The 14,213-nt window shown below is 43.5% G+C and overlaps 1 protein-coding gene across 2 annotated transcripts in view; it reads right to left on the reverse strand.

Moving 5' to 3' along the window:
• The window catches only part of LOC116948677 (integrin beta-1-like), a 51,194-nt gene extending 43,030 nt beyond the window's left edge, over positions 1 to 8,164 (reverse strand). For both annotated transcript variants that reach the window (XM_032965604.2, XM_032965603.2), the window contains exon 1: positions 7,697 to 8,164. The gene's annotated coding sequence lies outside the window, so the exon portion shown is untranslated. The remainder of the gene's footprint in view (positions 1 to 7,696) is intronic.
• Positions 8,165 to 14,213: the final 6,049 nt, after the last annotated feature.

Consider the following 14,213-nt stretch of genomic DNA (forward strand, 5'->3'; position numbering starts at 1 on the left):
TCCGATGAGCTATAAAGCTCTTTTTCACAGATGTCCAGCCAGGGCGGGTAAGAACGTTACAACAATGAGTACAAAAACATTTTATTTTTTTATTTTACCAGGTAAAGCCCCCTTGGCTATTAGCTTCCGTTTTCAGAAGCGACCTGGCCACAAATGATAGCTCAACAAAGCGGCTTATCATGTGGGAATTTATAGCAGCCATATAATCTATCTGAATTGGTCCTGTGGGGGGGGATGCCTCTCCTTCACCAATCCGCATTGAGCAATGTGCTTAAATACGCTCACACAACACCCATGACCAGCACGGCATGGTAGAGAAGCCTTTAACCCGGCAGTGGAATGATAAAGGAATGAAAGTACCAGTGTGGTGGTACACTCAGAAAATATGCATGCGAGGGCTGTTAAGTCTCTTGCGTTACTCACGTGTCTCACACACACACACTAGGGCCCCTGCTAACACACGCCAGCCTCTCTCCCTACCCACAGACAGAGCCAACCTGGCGTCACAACGTGCGTCTCGCCGTCACTGCCAGGAGCGCCAGCCGTGGCGGGGTCTCCGCTTTTTCGCGCAACTGCCACGGCTAACTATTACCATTAACTTCACGCGCCGATACCTCCACCTACGTTGAAACTCGGTCTGCCGGACTTGGCTGTGGTCGTCTCACCCACAGCGGTGTTCAACCATCGTGCACTGCAGATCAAAAACCCTTCTCTTTGTGCTTCTATCCGAGCAATGCTCAACATTGGAATTTCCCTTCCATAATCTCTTTCCTCAAGCTCTTGTAACCTTGCTTAATTCATGAATAATATTTGCTCTTGAACGGGTAGGCTTTCGTGACCAATGTTGTCCATGAATATTCATGAAACAGTTTTTTTGGGTTTTATCGCGAAGAAAGCTCCCAACACGTGGAGCAAAACATCGGGGCATCCTGCCGAACAGCACGCGGTACAACCCGAAGACCTATCAGAGGGCTTGTCATCTTGTTGAATTTTCTATGCCGGTCATGAAGGAAACAGCTATTGAGCACGTGGAGTTGAGGAACACATGACAAGCACCGATGACTTTGAATTGCCTCTCGGTGGTGCAGCATCACCACGTGGTGCTCATTTAATTTAACCCTTGAAGAGATGAGGGCGGAGCGGTGGCAGTGGTTAGCGCACTGCTCTTTGAACTTGGGAGATCCGAATCCAATTTCTGGCCAGGGCTAACGTCTGTCGCGAGTGAAATGGAAACCAGTTCCTGGGTGCTGTTCCTCCAGCAACCTGCACTGGAGCAGCGAGGTCAAGTATGATAATAAAAAAACTATCAAAAACAATGCCCCATGATGGGCATGGCGAGGCCTTCATCCAACAGTAAATTAACCAAGAGCCGTAAATTCCAATTTTTTTATCACTAGTATTTCTATTCGAGATGATTGGCCGAGTTAACAAAGACTACTACTCTGTGACGAAGACTCTTCAAGGTTGTTTTTATCGCTACGGTACAGAAACTGCCAATACAAGTTAACATTGTTGCGTTGTCCTTGTGCGCCACATACTTTCAAGACAATATGAATGCAAAACTGTGAAACAGACTGTTGCCAATAACACGCATCGCAATTTGCAAAGTACGCGCGAGAGAATCACGATTTCAAAGTATGTTGGCTTTTGAGGTTCCTTTGTCAAGAATGTGCAATTTTTTGGGCCGTTATCCGATATGGTGGCATGGCTCTCGCCTCGTTCATTCTTTCTGCGGTCGACTGACTGTGGCTGCGACTGTGGCTGCAGCTGTGCGCCACAAGCATTCATGTGTGCGCCACATGTCACGATAAGTCTTTTTTGTCGGAATCCGGATCGTGCCACCACACAGACCCGCACTGCTCCTTAAAGAACGTGTGAGAGGCGGAACGCGCGGAAATCGGGACCCAATGCTGCCTTACATATTGGCCGTTGTGATGTGTGAAATACAACGGACAGCGGAAGCTATTGTGTGACGCGCCTCCCAAAATTGTAACAGTTCCTATTTCGGAGGGTGTGGAGCTGATAAAACAATATTTATGTCAGAGATCGGAAAAAGATCATGCTTCACTACATTTAAATGCCCTTAACCCTGTACACGCGACAATTAATTTGTTGGGCCGTGTCGGGTGGTGGAGGGTTTTAATGACACAACTTTGGCCAAACCAAAGAAAATACTGTAATTATAATTCGCATTACTGCATGTGAAAAGGCTGCATTTGTGAGCATTAACAGAACGTGAGTGAACACCATGCACAAATGAAAAGTAAGCTAAATTTTGGCAATTCTTAAATTGAATCACACGGCTCAATTCCTCAGTTCAAATCCAGGCAGCTCCTTACGATTAACCTGGGTTCTCAAGTGTAATGGGGTTGATGGTCTAGGTCTGGTCACCAACGACCGGACAAAAAGAAAAACCCAACATTAAATGTAATCCTTCACTTAAATTGGCTTAACCTGCAGCTCTGGGGATTAAAACATCGTTTTACCGTCACGCGGCAAATATTACTCATACAGCAGAGCCCGTGGAATAGTGGTGCCCTCTACTGTGCGGACTAGATCACTTGAATCGATCTCAGAGGTAACTCTGTGATATCCACTTCTGCGGGTCATTGCACTGCTCTGCCAGAGATCCAGATGGATGATTCGCCCTGTTCAATTGAAGCTGATAGCACAACCGAGGTAAATAAAATAAAAGTAAACACCCCATGTGTTGCAGGCGACGGGAAACATTTCCTGCAGCGCACAGGGAGGAGGTTCGGTTTGTTTGAAGCGAAGGTTCGTCTCCCGCTTGTGCTTTTGTAAATGTGTGTACCACTCAACTACCAAGTTGTTGTAAGCCACAAGCGTTTAACATGCCACAGCTGCATACGCCATTCTGTAACCGCAGCTGTTGTGTGAATAATGCACATGCAGCAAATGGACATGCATGGACACATGGGAACAGCTGATAGATTTTGCGGAATGCTTCAGGTGAGGTTAACAATGTAAAATACTCCACTTTTTTCGTGGTTAAGTGCATTGGGCTATAAACCCAGGAACCGGAGTTAATTTCCCAGCAATTGCTACGAACATCAGAGGCGAATGATATATGAACCGGTCTGGTTCCTCCCCTCATGGACCAGTGCGGGGAAGTATGGTCAAACAACATGCATGACCTGACAAAAGATGGGGAAGAGATCCTCATCGAGCAGTGGATGGAAAAAGTGCTATAAATTATACTATATATTTTAAGTTTTGCTGGCTGGAGGGACAAAATGTGTGCTTTGCTAATTGTTCATTATAATTAGTATTGCACTGTATTCTCAATAAGTCTTGCCTACAACCAAATCACCTTTAATGTGCCCAATCTAGTTAGATCCCAGTAGCTAACCAGGGTTGAACATGCTTCGTACTTGATTGAGCCTGCCTGGAGAAAAAAAACCAAGATGCTTCGAAGTTACCAGGGGATGACCGTACCGAAACATCACTTTTAAATCTACGCGTGTATGTATGCTGAACTTCTTTCACGCCGTACGTAGCCAACTGTGCTTATCGGAGGTGCGGGAGAAGGACACGGTACCAGGCGCCAATGGAATTGATCAAACATCCCAGTGTGTAGCAGGGCCTTTAAGAAATTAAAGTCCAGAGACTCAGTGAGCCCCCCCCCCCTTTTGTGGGTGAAGAGCATTTTAATTCAGGAAATATTGTAATGTGCTTGGGGGCATATGATAGTTAAATTTGCGAACGGTGCACTTAGTATGTAATGGTGAAGGCTGGAAGAACGAATTTTAACCAACATTAGGGAATGGAGTTGCATAGGAAGATGTCCCCCGTTGCACAAAGGCAAGAAAAAACACGTTTACATTCATCAACCGTGCACCTTCTGGAAAGTGCAAAGCACCTTTGCGTTCCACAAAGCCACTCTTCTCTCCGAGGTTATAATTAAGGCTATTTGTCCAATTAAACCAATGGATGAGGAGTATCAAAAGGTATACAAGATGATTCATGATGTTCAATAGCAAACACATTGAAGGGTCCTCCCCCTCCAAGGGATCACTCGTTTGCACGTGATTTCATTAACAATACTCTACGCTTCACTGGAACACAGGAAAAGGAGTGGTTGGTGCACACCCACAGGTATATTATGTCTGTGCTGTATATTTAACTTCCATATCCGGCTTTTATCTCCCTTTTCACTTCTGCCGAGCTGCCGATTTAAGATTTGTACCCAACAAATCCATGGCAGTAGGTTCAAACCCACTCTCCATGCACCCTATCACGTCTGCAATTCTTGAAATCAAAGTGCAGTCTGACTACGTGTGACTGTGTTATTTAGATCCTAGGAAGTTAAGCAAGGATGAGATAGGATAGCGCTTGGGTGGGGGTGACCCATCATGCACGTTGTTGTACTGTAACTCTATGCTCCCACATTCACCAAACCCACACTGACCAGCGTGGTGAAGAAAGGTCAAATAATCTTCACGGCACGTGGTGGGGGGGGCCTCATCCAGCAGTGGATGAGGCAATTTAGGAAATTGGTGAGGATTGGTCGATGCTGAAAAATGTACCCTGTTGAGTGGCATCTACCCAGTGAGCATGCCAACGTTGGGCCAACGTTGGGCCAACCTTTTATTCCAAGGTTCCATATTTAACTATGTATATCACATGGAGACTTAAGGTCACCCACTGCTGTGTCAATAAAGTCACATGCACTCCAGAGAGAGAATACAAATCAAGAATGTCTCCTTCACATGTCCATCTGTGTAATTAAACAAACCCACAAAACTATTTCTTACACAATCAATCGTTCCGTCTGCTTATTTGCATTTCTGGAGGTCATCTTAAGCACGAGGCTTATGATCTCTCTGCAGAGTGCCCGAGTTGCATGCCCACTCCGAACACCACGAAAATTCCCACGTGTGCACAAATACAGTAGCGATAACGCGTGGTGAGACCCACTAATCAACATTAAACCTTGACTCAGCGGAGACGACTCACAGCAACACATGTACTTATTACGTAAACTGCTGTTTCACCGTATTTGTCATCGGCCGATTCTATAGAATTACAGTTATCTGGGTAAAACACAACAGTCCTATGTTGTACACGTGTATGGTGTACTATACCATAGGGCACACTTGAATAACAGTACACGTGTAGTGTACTGTACCATAGAACACACTTGAATAACAGTACACGTGTAGTGTACAATACCATAGAACACACTTGAATCACAGTACACGTGTAGTGTACTGTACCATAGAACACACTTGAATCACAGTACACATGTAGTGTACATTACCATAAAACACACTTGAATCACAGTACACGTGTATGGTGTACTATACCATAGAGCACACTTGTATCACAGTACACGTGTATGGTGTACTATACCATAGAGCACACTTGTATCACAGTACACGTGTATGGTGTACTATACCATAGAGCACACTTGAATCACAGTACATGTGTATGGTGTACTATACCATAGAACACACTTAAATCACAGTACACTTGCAGTGTACTTGTAGTGTACTTTACCAGAGCTAACGCTCGAATAACAGGACACGTGTAGTGTACAATACCATAGAACACACCTGAATCACAGTACACTTGTAGTGTACTGTACCAGAGCTAACGCTTGAATCACAGTACGTGTAGTGTACAATACCATAGAACACACTTGAATAACAGTACACGTGTAGTGTACAATACCATAGAACACACTTGAATCACAGTACACGTGTAGTGTACTGTACCATAGGACACACTTGAATAACAGTACACGTGTAGTGTACAATACCATAGAACACACTTGAATCACAGTACACTTGTAGTGTACTGTACCATAGAACACACTTGAATCACAGTACACTTTGCAGTACACTTGTAGTGTACTGTACTAGAGCTAACATTTGAATCACAGTACACTTGTGTACTGTACTAGAGCTAACACTTGAATCACAGTACACTTGTATGATGTACTATACCATAGAGCACACTTGAATAACAGTACACGTGTAGTGTACTGTACCAGGGCCAACACTTGAATCACAGTACACGTGTAGTGTACTATACCGTAGGGTACACTTAAATAGCAGTACACGTGTATGGTGTACTATACCATAGAGCACACTTGAATCACAGTACATGTGTATGGTGTACTATACCATAGAACACACTTGAATCACAGTACACTTGTATTGTACTGTACCAGAGCTAACGCTTGAATAACAGGACACGTGTAGTGTACAATACCATAGAACACACTTGAATCACAGTACACTTGTAGTGTACTGTACCAGAGCTAACGCTTGAATCACAGTACACGTGTAGTGTACAATACCATAGAACACACTTGAATAACAGTACACGTGTAGTGTACAATATCATAGAACACGCTTGAATCACAGTACACGTGTAGTGTACTGTACCATAGAACACACTTGAATCACAGTACACGTGTAGTGTACTGTACCATAGAACACACTTGAATCACAGTACACGTGTAGTGTACTGTACCATAGAACACACTTGAATCACAGTACACGTGTAGTGTACTGTACCATAGGACACACTTGAATAACAGTACACGTGTAGTGTACAATACCATAGAACACACTTGAATCACAGTACACTTGTAGTGTTCTATGGTACAGTACACTTGTAGTGTACTGTACCATAGAACACACTTGAATCACAGTACACTTTGCAGTACACTTGTAGTGTACTGTACTAGAGCTAACATTTGAATCACAGTACACTTGTGTACTTTACTAGAGCTAACACTTGAATCACAGTACACTTGTATGATGTACTATACCATAGAGCACACTTGAATAACAGTACACGTGTAGTGTACTGTACCAGAGCTAACGCTTGAATAACAGGACACGTGTAGTGGACAATACCATAGACCACACTTGAATCACAGTACACTTGTAGTGTACAATACCATAGAACACACTTGAATCACAGTACACGTGTAGTGTACTGTACCACAGCTAACACTTGATTCACAGTACATGTGTTTGTGTGCTATACCGTCCAGGAAACTTGACCAAAAGTAGAGTACCCTAGTTCAGTGATTCGATACTCGTGCATAATCGTACACGTGTAAAGGAACGATGCACAATCAAAGCGTACGCGTTATTTATACAATTTACTACTGCTGGAAGGCCCCATACGATGTCGGTCATGGGAGTTGTTTGACCATACTTCACCACGCTGGTCAATGCGGGTTGGTGAAAAGTGTGGTCGGCGGTGTGGTAGAGGCAGTAATGGTGACACGATTCAGATATCCATCGCCACTGATGTTAGCCGGGATAGGGAATTTAATTCAGAATGCCGGCCGAGTTCATATCACAGTGCGCTAACCGCTGCGCCACCGCTCCATTCACAATACTACCAAACAGGGTACAACTGTACAGTATTATACAACAGTACAGTACTTTTAATAAAACTTTTATACGCCATAACTCACGCAAGCATTGTGTATACGTACCGTGTAATGTGTTGAAATACATGTAAACATGCAATACAGTGCTCGATGCCACTAGTAGTTACTGCGTAGCGGTACCGTGTTGGATACACCAGACGTCTGTTACTTTAACTAAAGTACGTGTGCAGTAAACTTCAATAACGCGACGGTTGTATGTTTGTTGCGTGTAACAACAGCAGCAGCAGCACACAACAAGAACAAAGACGTTTACTGTACCGTGTTTTTGTTAGCAAGACGTAGGAGACTTCGCCACACTTTTCTTGACAACCGCTTGGAAGCGATCAGCAACTCGAAACGCCGTGGCTCGGCGAAAACCGGTCAACTATGCAAGGTTTAAGACCTCTTTTTGTAAAAAAAAAACCCCCAGATAACTAATAAAATAAAATATAAAAGTGGAGTCGATGGCGACGATGATGATGCAGTGAAGTAGTCGTGGGGCACCCCCAAGAACCACGGCTTAACGCCGCACCGAGACTCGAGAAAAGTGATTGCGAAAGCACAGCGAAAAGCTGTAGAACTTCTAACTCGAGTTTATCGTCGTTATAATAATCATCATCGTTGTTATTTAAAGCATTTAACAAAAACAAAACGTTCGATTGTTGCTTTGTTGGGACACGGCTAGGCGCGTGCGTTCCGTTTCATCCGAAGCACCGCCACCCTCTGGGGCACTTTCACGGGGTGGGCACCGACACTGACGTTTATTATTATTAATATAATTATTATTAAGATTAAAGTAGGTTTCCTGTCCATAAAAAGAGAGAAAGTGAACGGGGGTTTTTTTTTAATTTTTTTAAAGCGGCTGCAATAATAAAAGCATGACGCTTTACAACAGTCACAAAGGTTTTTTTGTTTGTGTGTTATCGCTAAACGTTTTGTACTACAACTACGATTTTTTTAATGGGACTTTTTTTTTACCAGTATCAAAAGTATTAATCGGTTTCAAAGACAATGCATTTAAAAAATCAGAGAATGCTTGCTTGCATGTTCACCACAAGTAGTGTGGTTAATGCAGTACTTGAATCCTTGCAAATGTTTCTACTTTAGTGTTTTAACATCTTAACACCTCCTGCGTTTTATTGCCAGAATTGTAAAATCCGATTCTAATTTTCAAACTACATTTTTTATTCGTTGGGTCTATCGGTAAAGTCACGTAGATAGGTTCAAATTAATAATAAAAAAATATAAAATAAACAAGATACAATTTTTAGCTGATCAGGTAAGACCCATTGAGTTATTTAACTCTTTTTCAGAAGCGACCTGGCCACAATGTATAGCTCATCGAAGTGAATTTATATATCAGCCAAAATACTCTCTCTGCTTTTCAGTTTCACTTATTTTGGTATAGCCTTGTGAGCCATTCGGCTCTTGAATCGGGTGCAACCGCAACAAACGAAAAACATGAACAAGAAAACATCTTAAAGTGACTATGTGACTGTGCAAACAGAAAATCCAGGAAAAAACATCAAAATATTCCTGAAAAAAGCACCGTACACCAACGCTGTGTGCAAAAATCCCAGTGGGATGCAACAACATCAACAACAACCACAAGACAACTTAGATTAAGGCCATCAGTCTAACTCCGTACTACAACAAACAAACATGGCCAAACCAAAAAACGTTTTCGACATCACCAAAATAAAGCCATAAATGCAATGTAACAGTGCTCATAGGGACTGTGACCGAATTTTTAACAATAAACGACATAAATAACATGTAACACCAAACCCTAGAGCAGTGGTTCTTAACCTTATTGGAGGTACTGAACCCTGCAAGCTTCATCAAGTGCATTCACCGAAACCTTCGTAAGTGGAAAAATAAAATATGATTTCTTCAAAACATAGGTATATATTTTATTAGTGCACAAAATGAACCATGCATCATGCAGTTGCACACAAAATCACTGTGTTCAAAGAACAAAACCAACAAAACATGAATTTCACACAAAAACATAACTCAATGAATATTTACTGCAAATCAATGTGACTTTTGCTGTTGCCTTTCAGATACAAGTTCAGAAATGCGCGGCTTCACCTTGGCAAGTGCCACTCTCATATCATTTTCGCAACAAAGTCTGTTCCTTTTCTTAGTTTTGATGTCTACCATCCTCTAAAAAGATTGCTCGCAAAGATACGTTGTAACAAACGGTGTGAGTATCTCAAGGGCTTTCTTAGCAATAAGAGGGTATGGTACGATTTGGTGACACCAAAACGTTGAGAGCGTTGTTGTTCTGAAGAGCTGCTGTTGAAGCTGGCTCTGCTGAAGTTCAATGATTTCCTCGAGGTATTCGTCGTTGACATCTGCTGTCGCAACACTAAACGTGAACTGCTGTCTCACCCATGCTGGATGTGACTCTCTGGTGGGGAAGTATCCGTCGAGAGACTTTGCGAGCTCATCTAAGTGCATGGCGAATTGCTTGCTTCAGCTCCCCAGGTACAGAAATGTCTCCAATTCCAGACACGTCTTCGATCTTACTTACACAGTCATCCAGCAGGGGAAAGTTTGCGAAGTTATCATTCTCTGTTCGTCGTTTCCATGAAGGTAGCTTTTTTTAAACGCCTTCAGGTTTTCTTCCGCTTCGATGATGTCGACTCCACCGCCCTGCATCTGTCGATTGAGATGATTGAGAGCATCGAAAATATCGGCCATGTACGCCAAAATGAGAATGAACTCAGAATTTTCGAAGCAATCTTGCGTGGCAATGTTGGTACTCTCGCAAAAACATGGCTAATTCCATACGCATGGCAAAAACACGATTCAGCACCTTTCCCCGGGATAACCACCGAACGTTAGAATGGTACAGAAGTACCTCGAATTCAGAGCCCATTTTCTTACACAGCTCTTTGAAGATGCGGCGCTTCATAGCACTATTCGCACGTAGTTCACACATTCAACTACAATTTTTAATACTTCTGACAGTTTTGGAGGCAATGTAACAATGATGTGTGGTTCATCGGATTTCACCAGCTCTCCAAAACCAGAGTGTCGTCCCAGCATGGCTGGAGCTCCGTCCGAACAAACTGCAGAAACAATATTCCACGAAAGATCTTTGTCTCTGAAGAAGTCATCCACGAGTTTCTTCACATCGACTGCCTTGGTTGTTGTTGTAAGAGGCTTACAAAATAAATAAAAATCTTTCTTTATCACGTCGTCTTTCATATAGCGCACGAAAACAACAAGCTGGCTTAGATTGGAAACGTCGGTGGTCTGGTGGAGTTGGAGGCTTGAATTTTGCTGGGCTTGAAATCAGATCTGCATCTACTTGAGCCAATATGTCATCGCTAATGTCGATACGCAACTTCGTACGATGCTGTGAGGATCGGTCTGTCGATGGGTACAAAGCCGAGAACAGGCAGAGTAGCCTTTTCATCGAATCTGGCTCTCTTCACCTTGAATTCAGCGAGCGTTGTGTTCTTGTATTTCCCATCTCCATGCAGCTTTAGGAAGTGTTCCTTTAGCTTTGCCGGTGCTAGACTAGAATTGCTCAACTTGGCATTGCAAATCATGCATTGAGGACGCTGACTCCCATCACGTCCCTTTATAGACGTGAATCCATATTGTACGTATTCGTCCAACCACTTTCTTTTTTTGCTCGACATAGTTCGTATGCAGGGATTGAAAGATTAAAAGAAAATCACAAATGACGTACAATCACAACAGCCACAAGTCGACTACCGAGCGCACCAAGTTGCTGATCACGCAATCTGGCGTGATCAGCTGCTGGCCAAGCGGAGCGTGACGTCACGAATAATACAAGTGGGCCGAATTTATTTAGTGTAACACATTTTTACTAAGCAACTAAATATTTGTGTGTTGCCAATTTTTTGACGCTAGTGCGAACCGGGCTGCTATACTGTGTGTGTCTTGACCCCTGCCGAACCCCGGAGAGTGACTCAGCGAACCCCTGGGGTTCGATCGAACTCAGCTTAAGAACCACTGCCCTAGAGCCATAGCTGGCTGCATGAGTCACTCCACAACAACAGGAGCATCAGTCGGAGTATCAAATTTTTAAATGCACCTTTAAGATCAGCACACTAAATCAAAATACAGATAATACTTTGCAGCGGTCATCCGGAGCGAAACATTTCATTTTATTTTAAGCCAATGAATAGCAGTGGCAGCTAGGGGTGTGCAACTCCTCTAGAGCAGTTTTGAGTGATTCAAGTTGGTAGCGATTCAAGTTGCAGTTTATTGGCAGTAGCATTCCAGACCCTGGGGGCATCAATAGCAAAGGCCCTTCCTCCAGTTTTTCTACGGCAATAGAGAATGTGAAGCTGGTAAATGAGCGAAGACCTGAGGTCAAATTTGTTCTTTGAAACAGAGAAGAGATCCAGCAGGTAGTCTGCGGATTTTTTTGTAAGTACATCGTGAATAAATAAGATCTGGTGCACAAGCCGTCGAACATTAAGAGATGTTAAGTTTGACCCAATGTTGATTCTAAATGCGGAGGGGGGGGGAACTCTCAGGACCAGGAGAAAATTCTCACATGGATCACGGGGAGACGGAGAGACACGCAAACTCCCAAATATACAACAGCAGGCGTCAGGGTCGGGATCGAACCCAGGTACCTCCTGCATAGCAGGCGAGGGAATTGACATCTCACGACCACGGGTCTATGGGTAGTGTTAGTCGATGGGCAGTGTGTATCTTGAACTTCTTTCGCACCATACGTAGATCTACCGTGCTAATCGTCGGTGCAGTGTTGAGTCTATGGATAGTGTTAGTCTATGGGCAGTGTTAGTCTATGGGCAGTGTGTATGTTGAACTTCTTTCGCACCGTACGTAGCCAATCGTGCTCATCGGAGGTGCAGTGTTGAGTCTATGAGCAGTGTTAGTCTATGGGCAGTGTGTATGTTGAATTTCTTACGCACCGTACGTAGCTTAACCGTGCTAATCGGTGGTGCGGGGAAAGGCACTGCACAGTGTAAAAGCTTCCTTTGCCACTCCACTGCTTGGGGGCCGTCCATAAATGACGTCACGCGATTTTGGACGATTTTTGACCCCCCCCCCCCCTTGTCACACGGCGTCACAAAAAGTCAGACCCCTCCTCAAATATGACGTCACAAAGCTCTTCCCCACTCCCCCCCAAATAAAACATGCTTGAAATCGCTTTAAACTATTGTCATTGTAGTGCGTATTTAATGTGGCGCTGCACTCTGATGTTGTAGGAAAAGAAACATTTATCAAAAAGTATATTTAATTAAGTAGAACGTGTTGTCTATTTTAATTAAAGTTGCACATTTTGATGTGACGTCACATTTCTCAAACCCCTACCCCCACCCGTGTCACTTATCGTCACAAATGTCTGACCCCCCACCCCCCCAGGTGCGTGACGTCATTTATGGACGGCCCCTTGACGAGCGCATCCCCCCCCCCAAAAAAAAATCTGCTGCCGCTCGTGGCTTGTTTGTGTGATTCGACCATACTTCACCCAACGCTGTTCGGTCAGTGGCGAGCATTCCACGTGGCAGGTTGAAGAAACTAAAAAATGAACTATGAACTATGAAGAAACTGCAGCGCCACGCCGCCCTCTGCTGTCAACAACGCAGAGAGATGCCCCGCAGCAGCCTGCGAGCACAACCTGCTGTGACCTGGTTGTTGTTCTTATTGTTGTTAGTGGTGGCGGTGGTGGTCAACGCACCCATCCAAGCACTCTCTCCAGGCTCAACGCCGCTTAGATTCCGAGAATCTGACGAGATCGGACGCACACTCCGTGTGATTTGGTCACAGGCGTGCGTGCTAAAGACGTCTTCGTATAGAAATTAGTTTAAACAAGGTGTGACGATATATTCTTGGTTCTTTCGGTAAAGTCACGTAGAAGGGAAACAATAAAATAATACAAATATAAAACAGTAAAATTCTCACGACGTTTCGACTGCAACACAAGCAATCATCATCAGGTGTGAAAACCACAGCAAGAAAATTTGAAAAAAGTGGCGGTTTTTTTTCAAATTTTCTTGCTCTGGTTTTCACACCTGATGATGATTGCTTGTGTTGCAGTCGAAACGTCGTGAGAATTTTATTGTTTTATATATTTTTTATTATTTATTGTTTCCCTTCTACGTGACTTTACCGAAAGAACCAAGAATATGAATCCCTGCAGTCACGAAAGCTTTAAATCAAAAGGTGTGACGATGTTCAAACATCTTCTTTGGTTCTTTCGGTAAAGTCACGTAGAATGAGAATAAAATAATACAATAAAATAAGACAATAAAATTCTCACGACGTTTCGGCCACAACACAGCCTTCTTCAGGTGAAGGAAAACTGTCGGGATGACAGTTTTGTTCCTGTCGGGACGACAGTTTTGTTCCTTCACCTGAAGAAGGCTACTTGTGTTGTGGCCGAAACGTCGTGAGAATTTTATTGTCTTCTTTTATCAATTTATTATTTTATTCTCATTCCACGTGACTTTACCGAAAGAACCAAAGAAGATGAATCCTTGCAGTCACGAAAGCTTTAAATCGAGATGTTCAAACACACCTTTGCAAGGAACCAAGTCTGCGTCAACCGCAGGGACTTGTGGCGAACATGGAAACAAAAACCAGAGCTAGTTTTGTCCGCGCTTTTCTTCCTTCCAAAAGGGTATCCCACTCGGTGTTCGAACATCTCAACGCTTTGTTTATTCTGGATTTAATCAAGATATGAAGTTTTCGTGACTTGTTTATTGCCCGAAAAGGGTGGGGGGGGGGGGGGAAACACGATCATCATTCCGTTTGACAGCAGCTTAAACATTTC

The sequence above is a fragment of the Petromyzon marinus genome, chromosome 34 (genome assembly GCF_048934315.1).
Source record: "Petromyzon marinus isolate PM22_M1 ecotype Great Lakes invasive population chromosome 34, UKy_Petmar_22M1.pri1.0, whole genome shotgun sequence".
Lineage (NCBI taxonomy): Eukaryota > Metazoa > Chordata > Hyperoartia > Petromyzontiformes > Petromyzontidae > Petromyzon > Petromyzon marinus.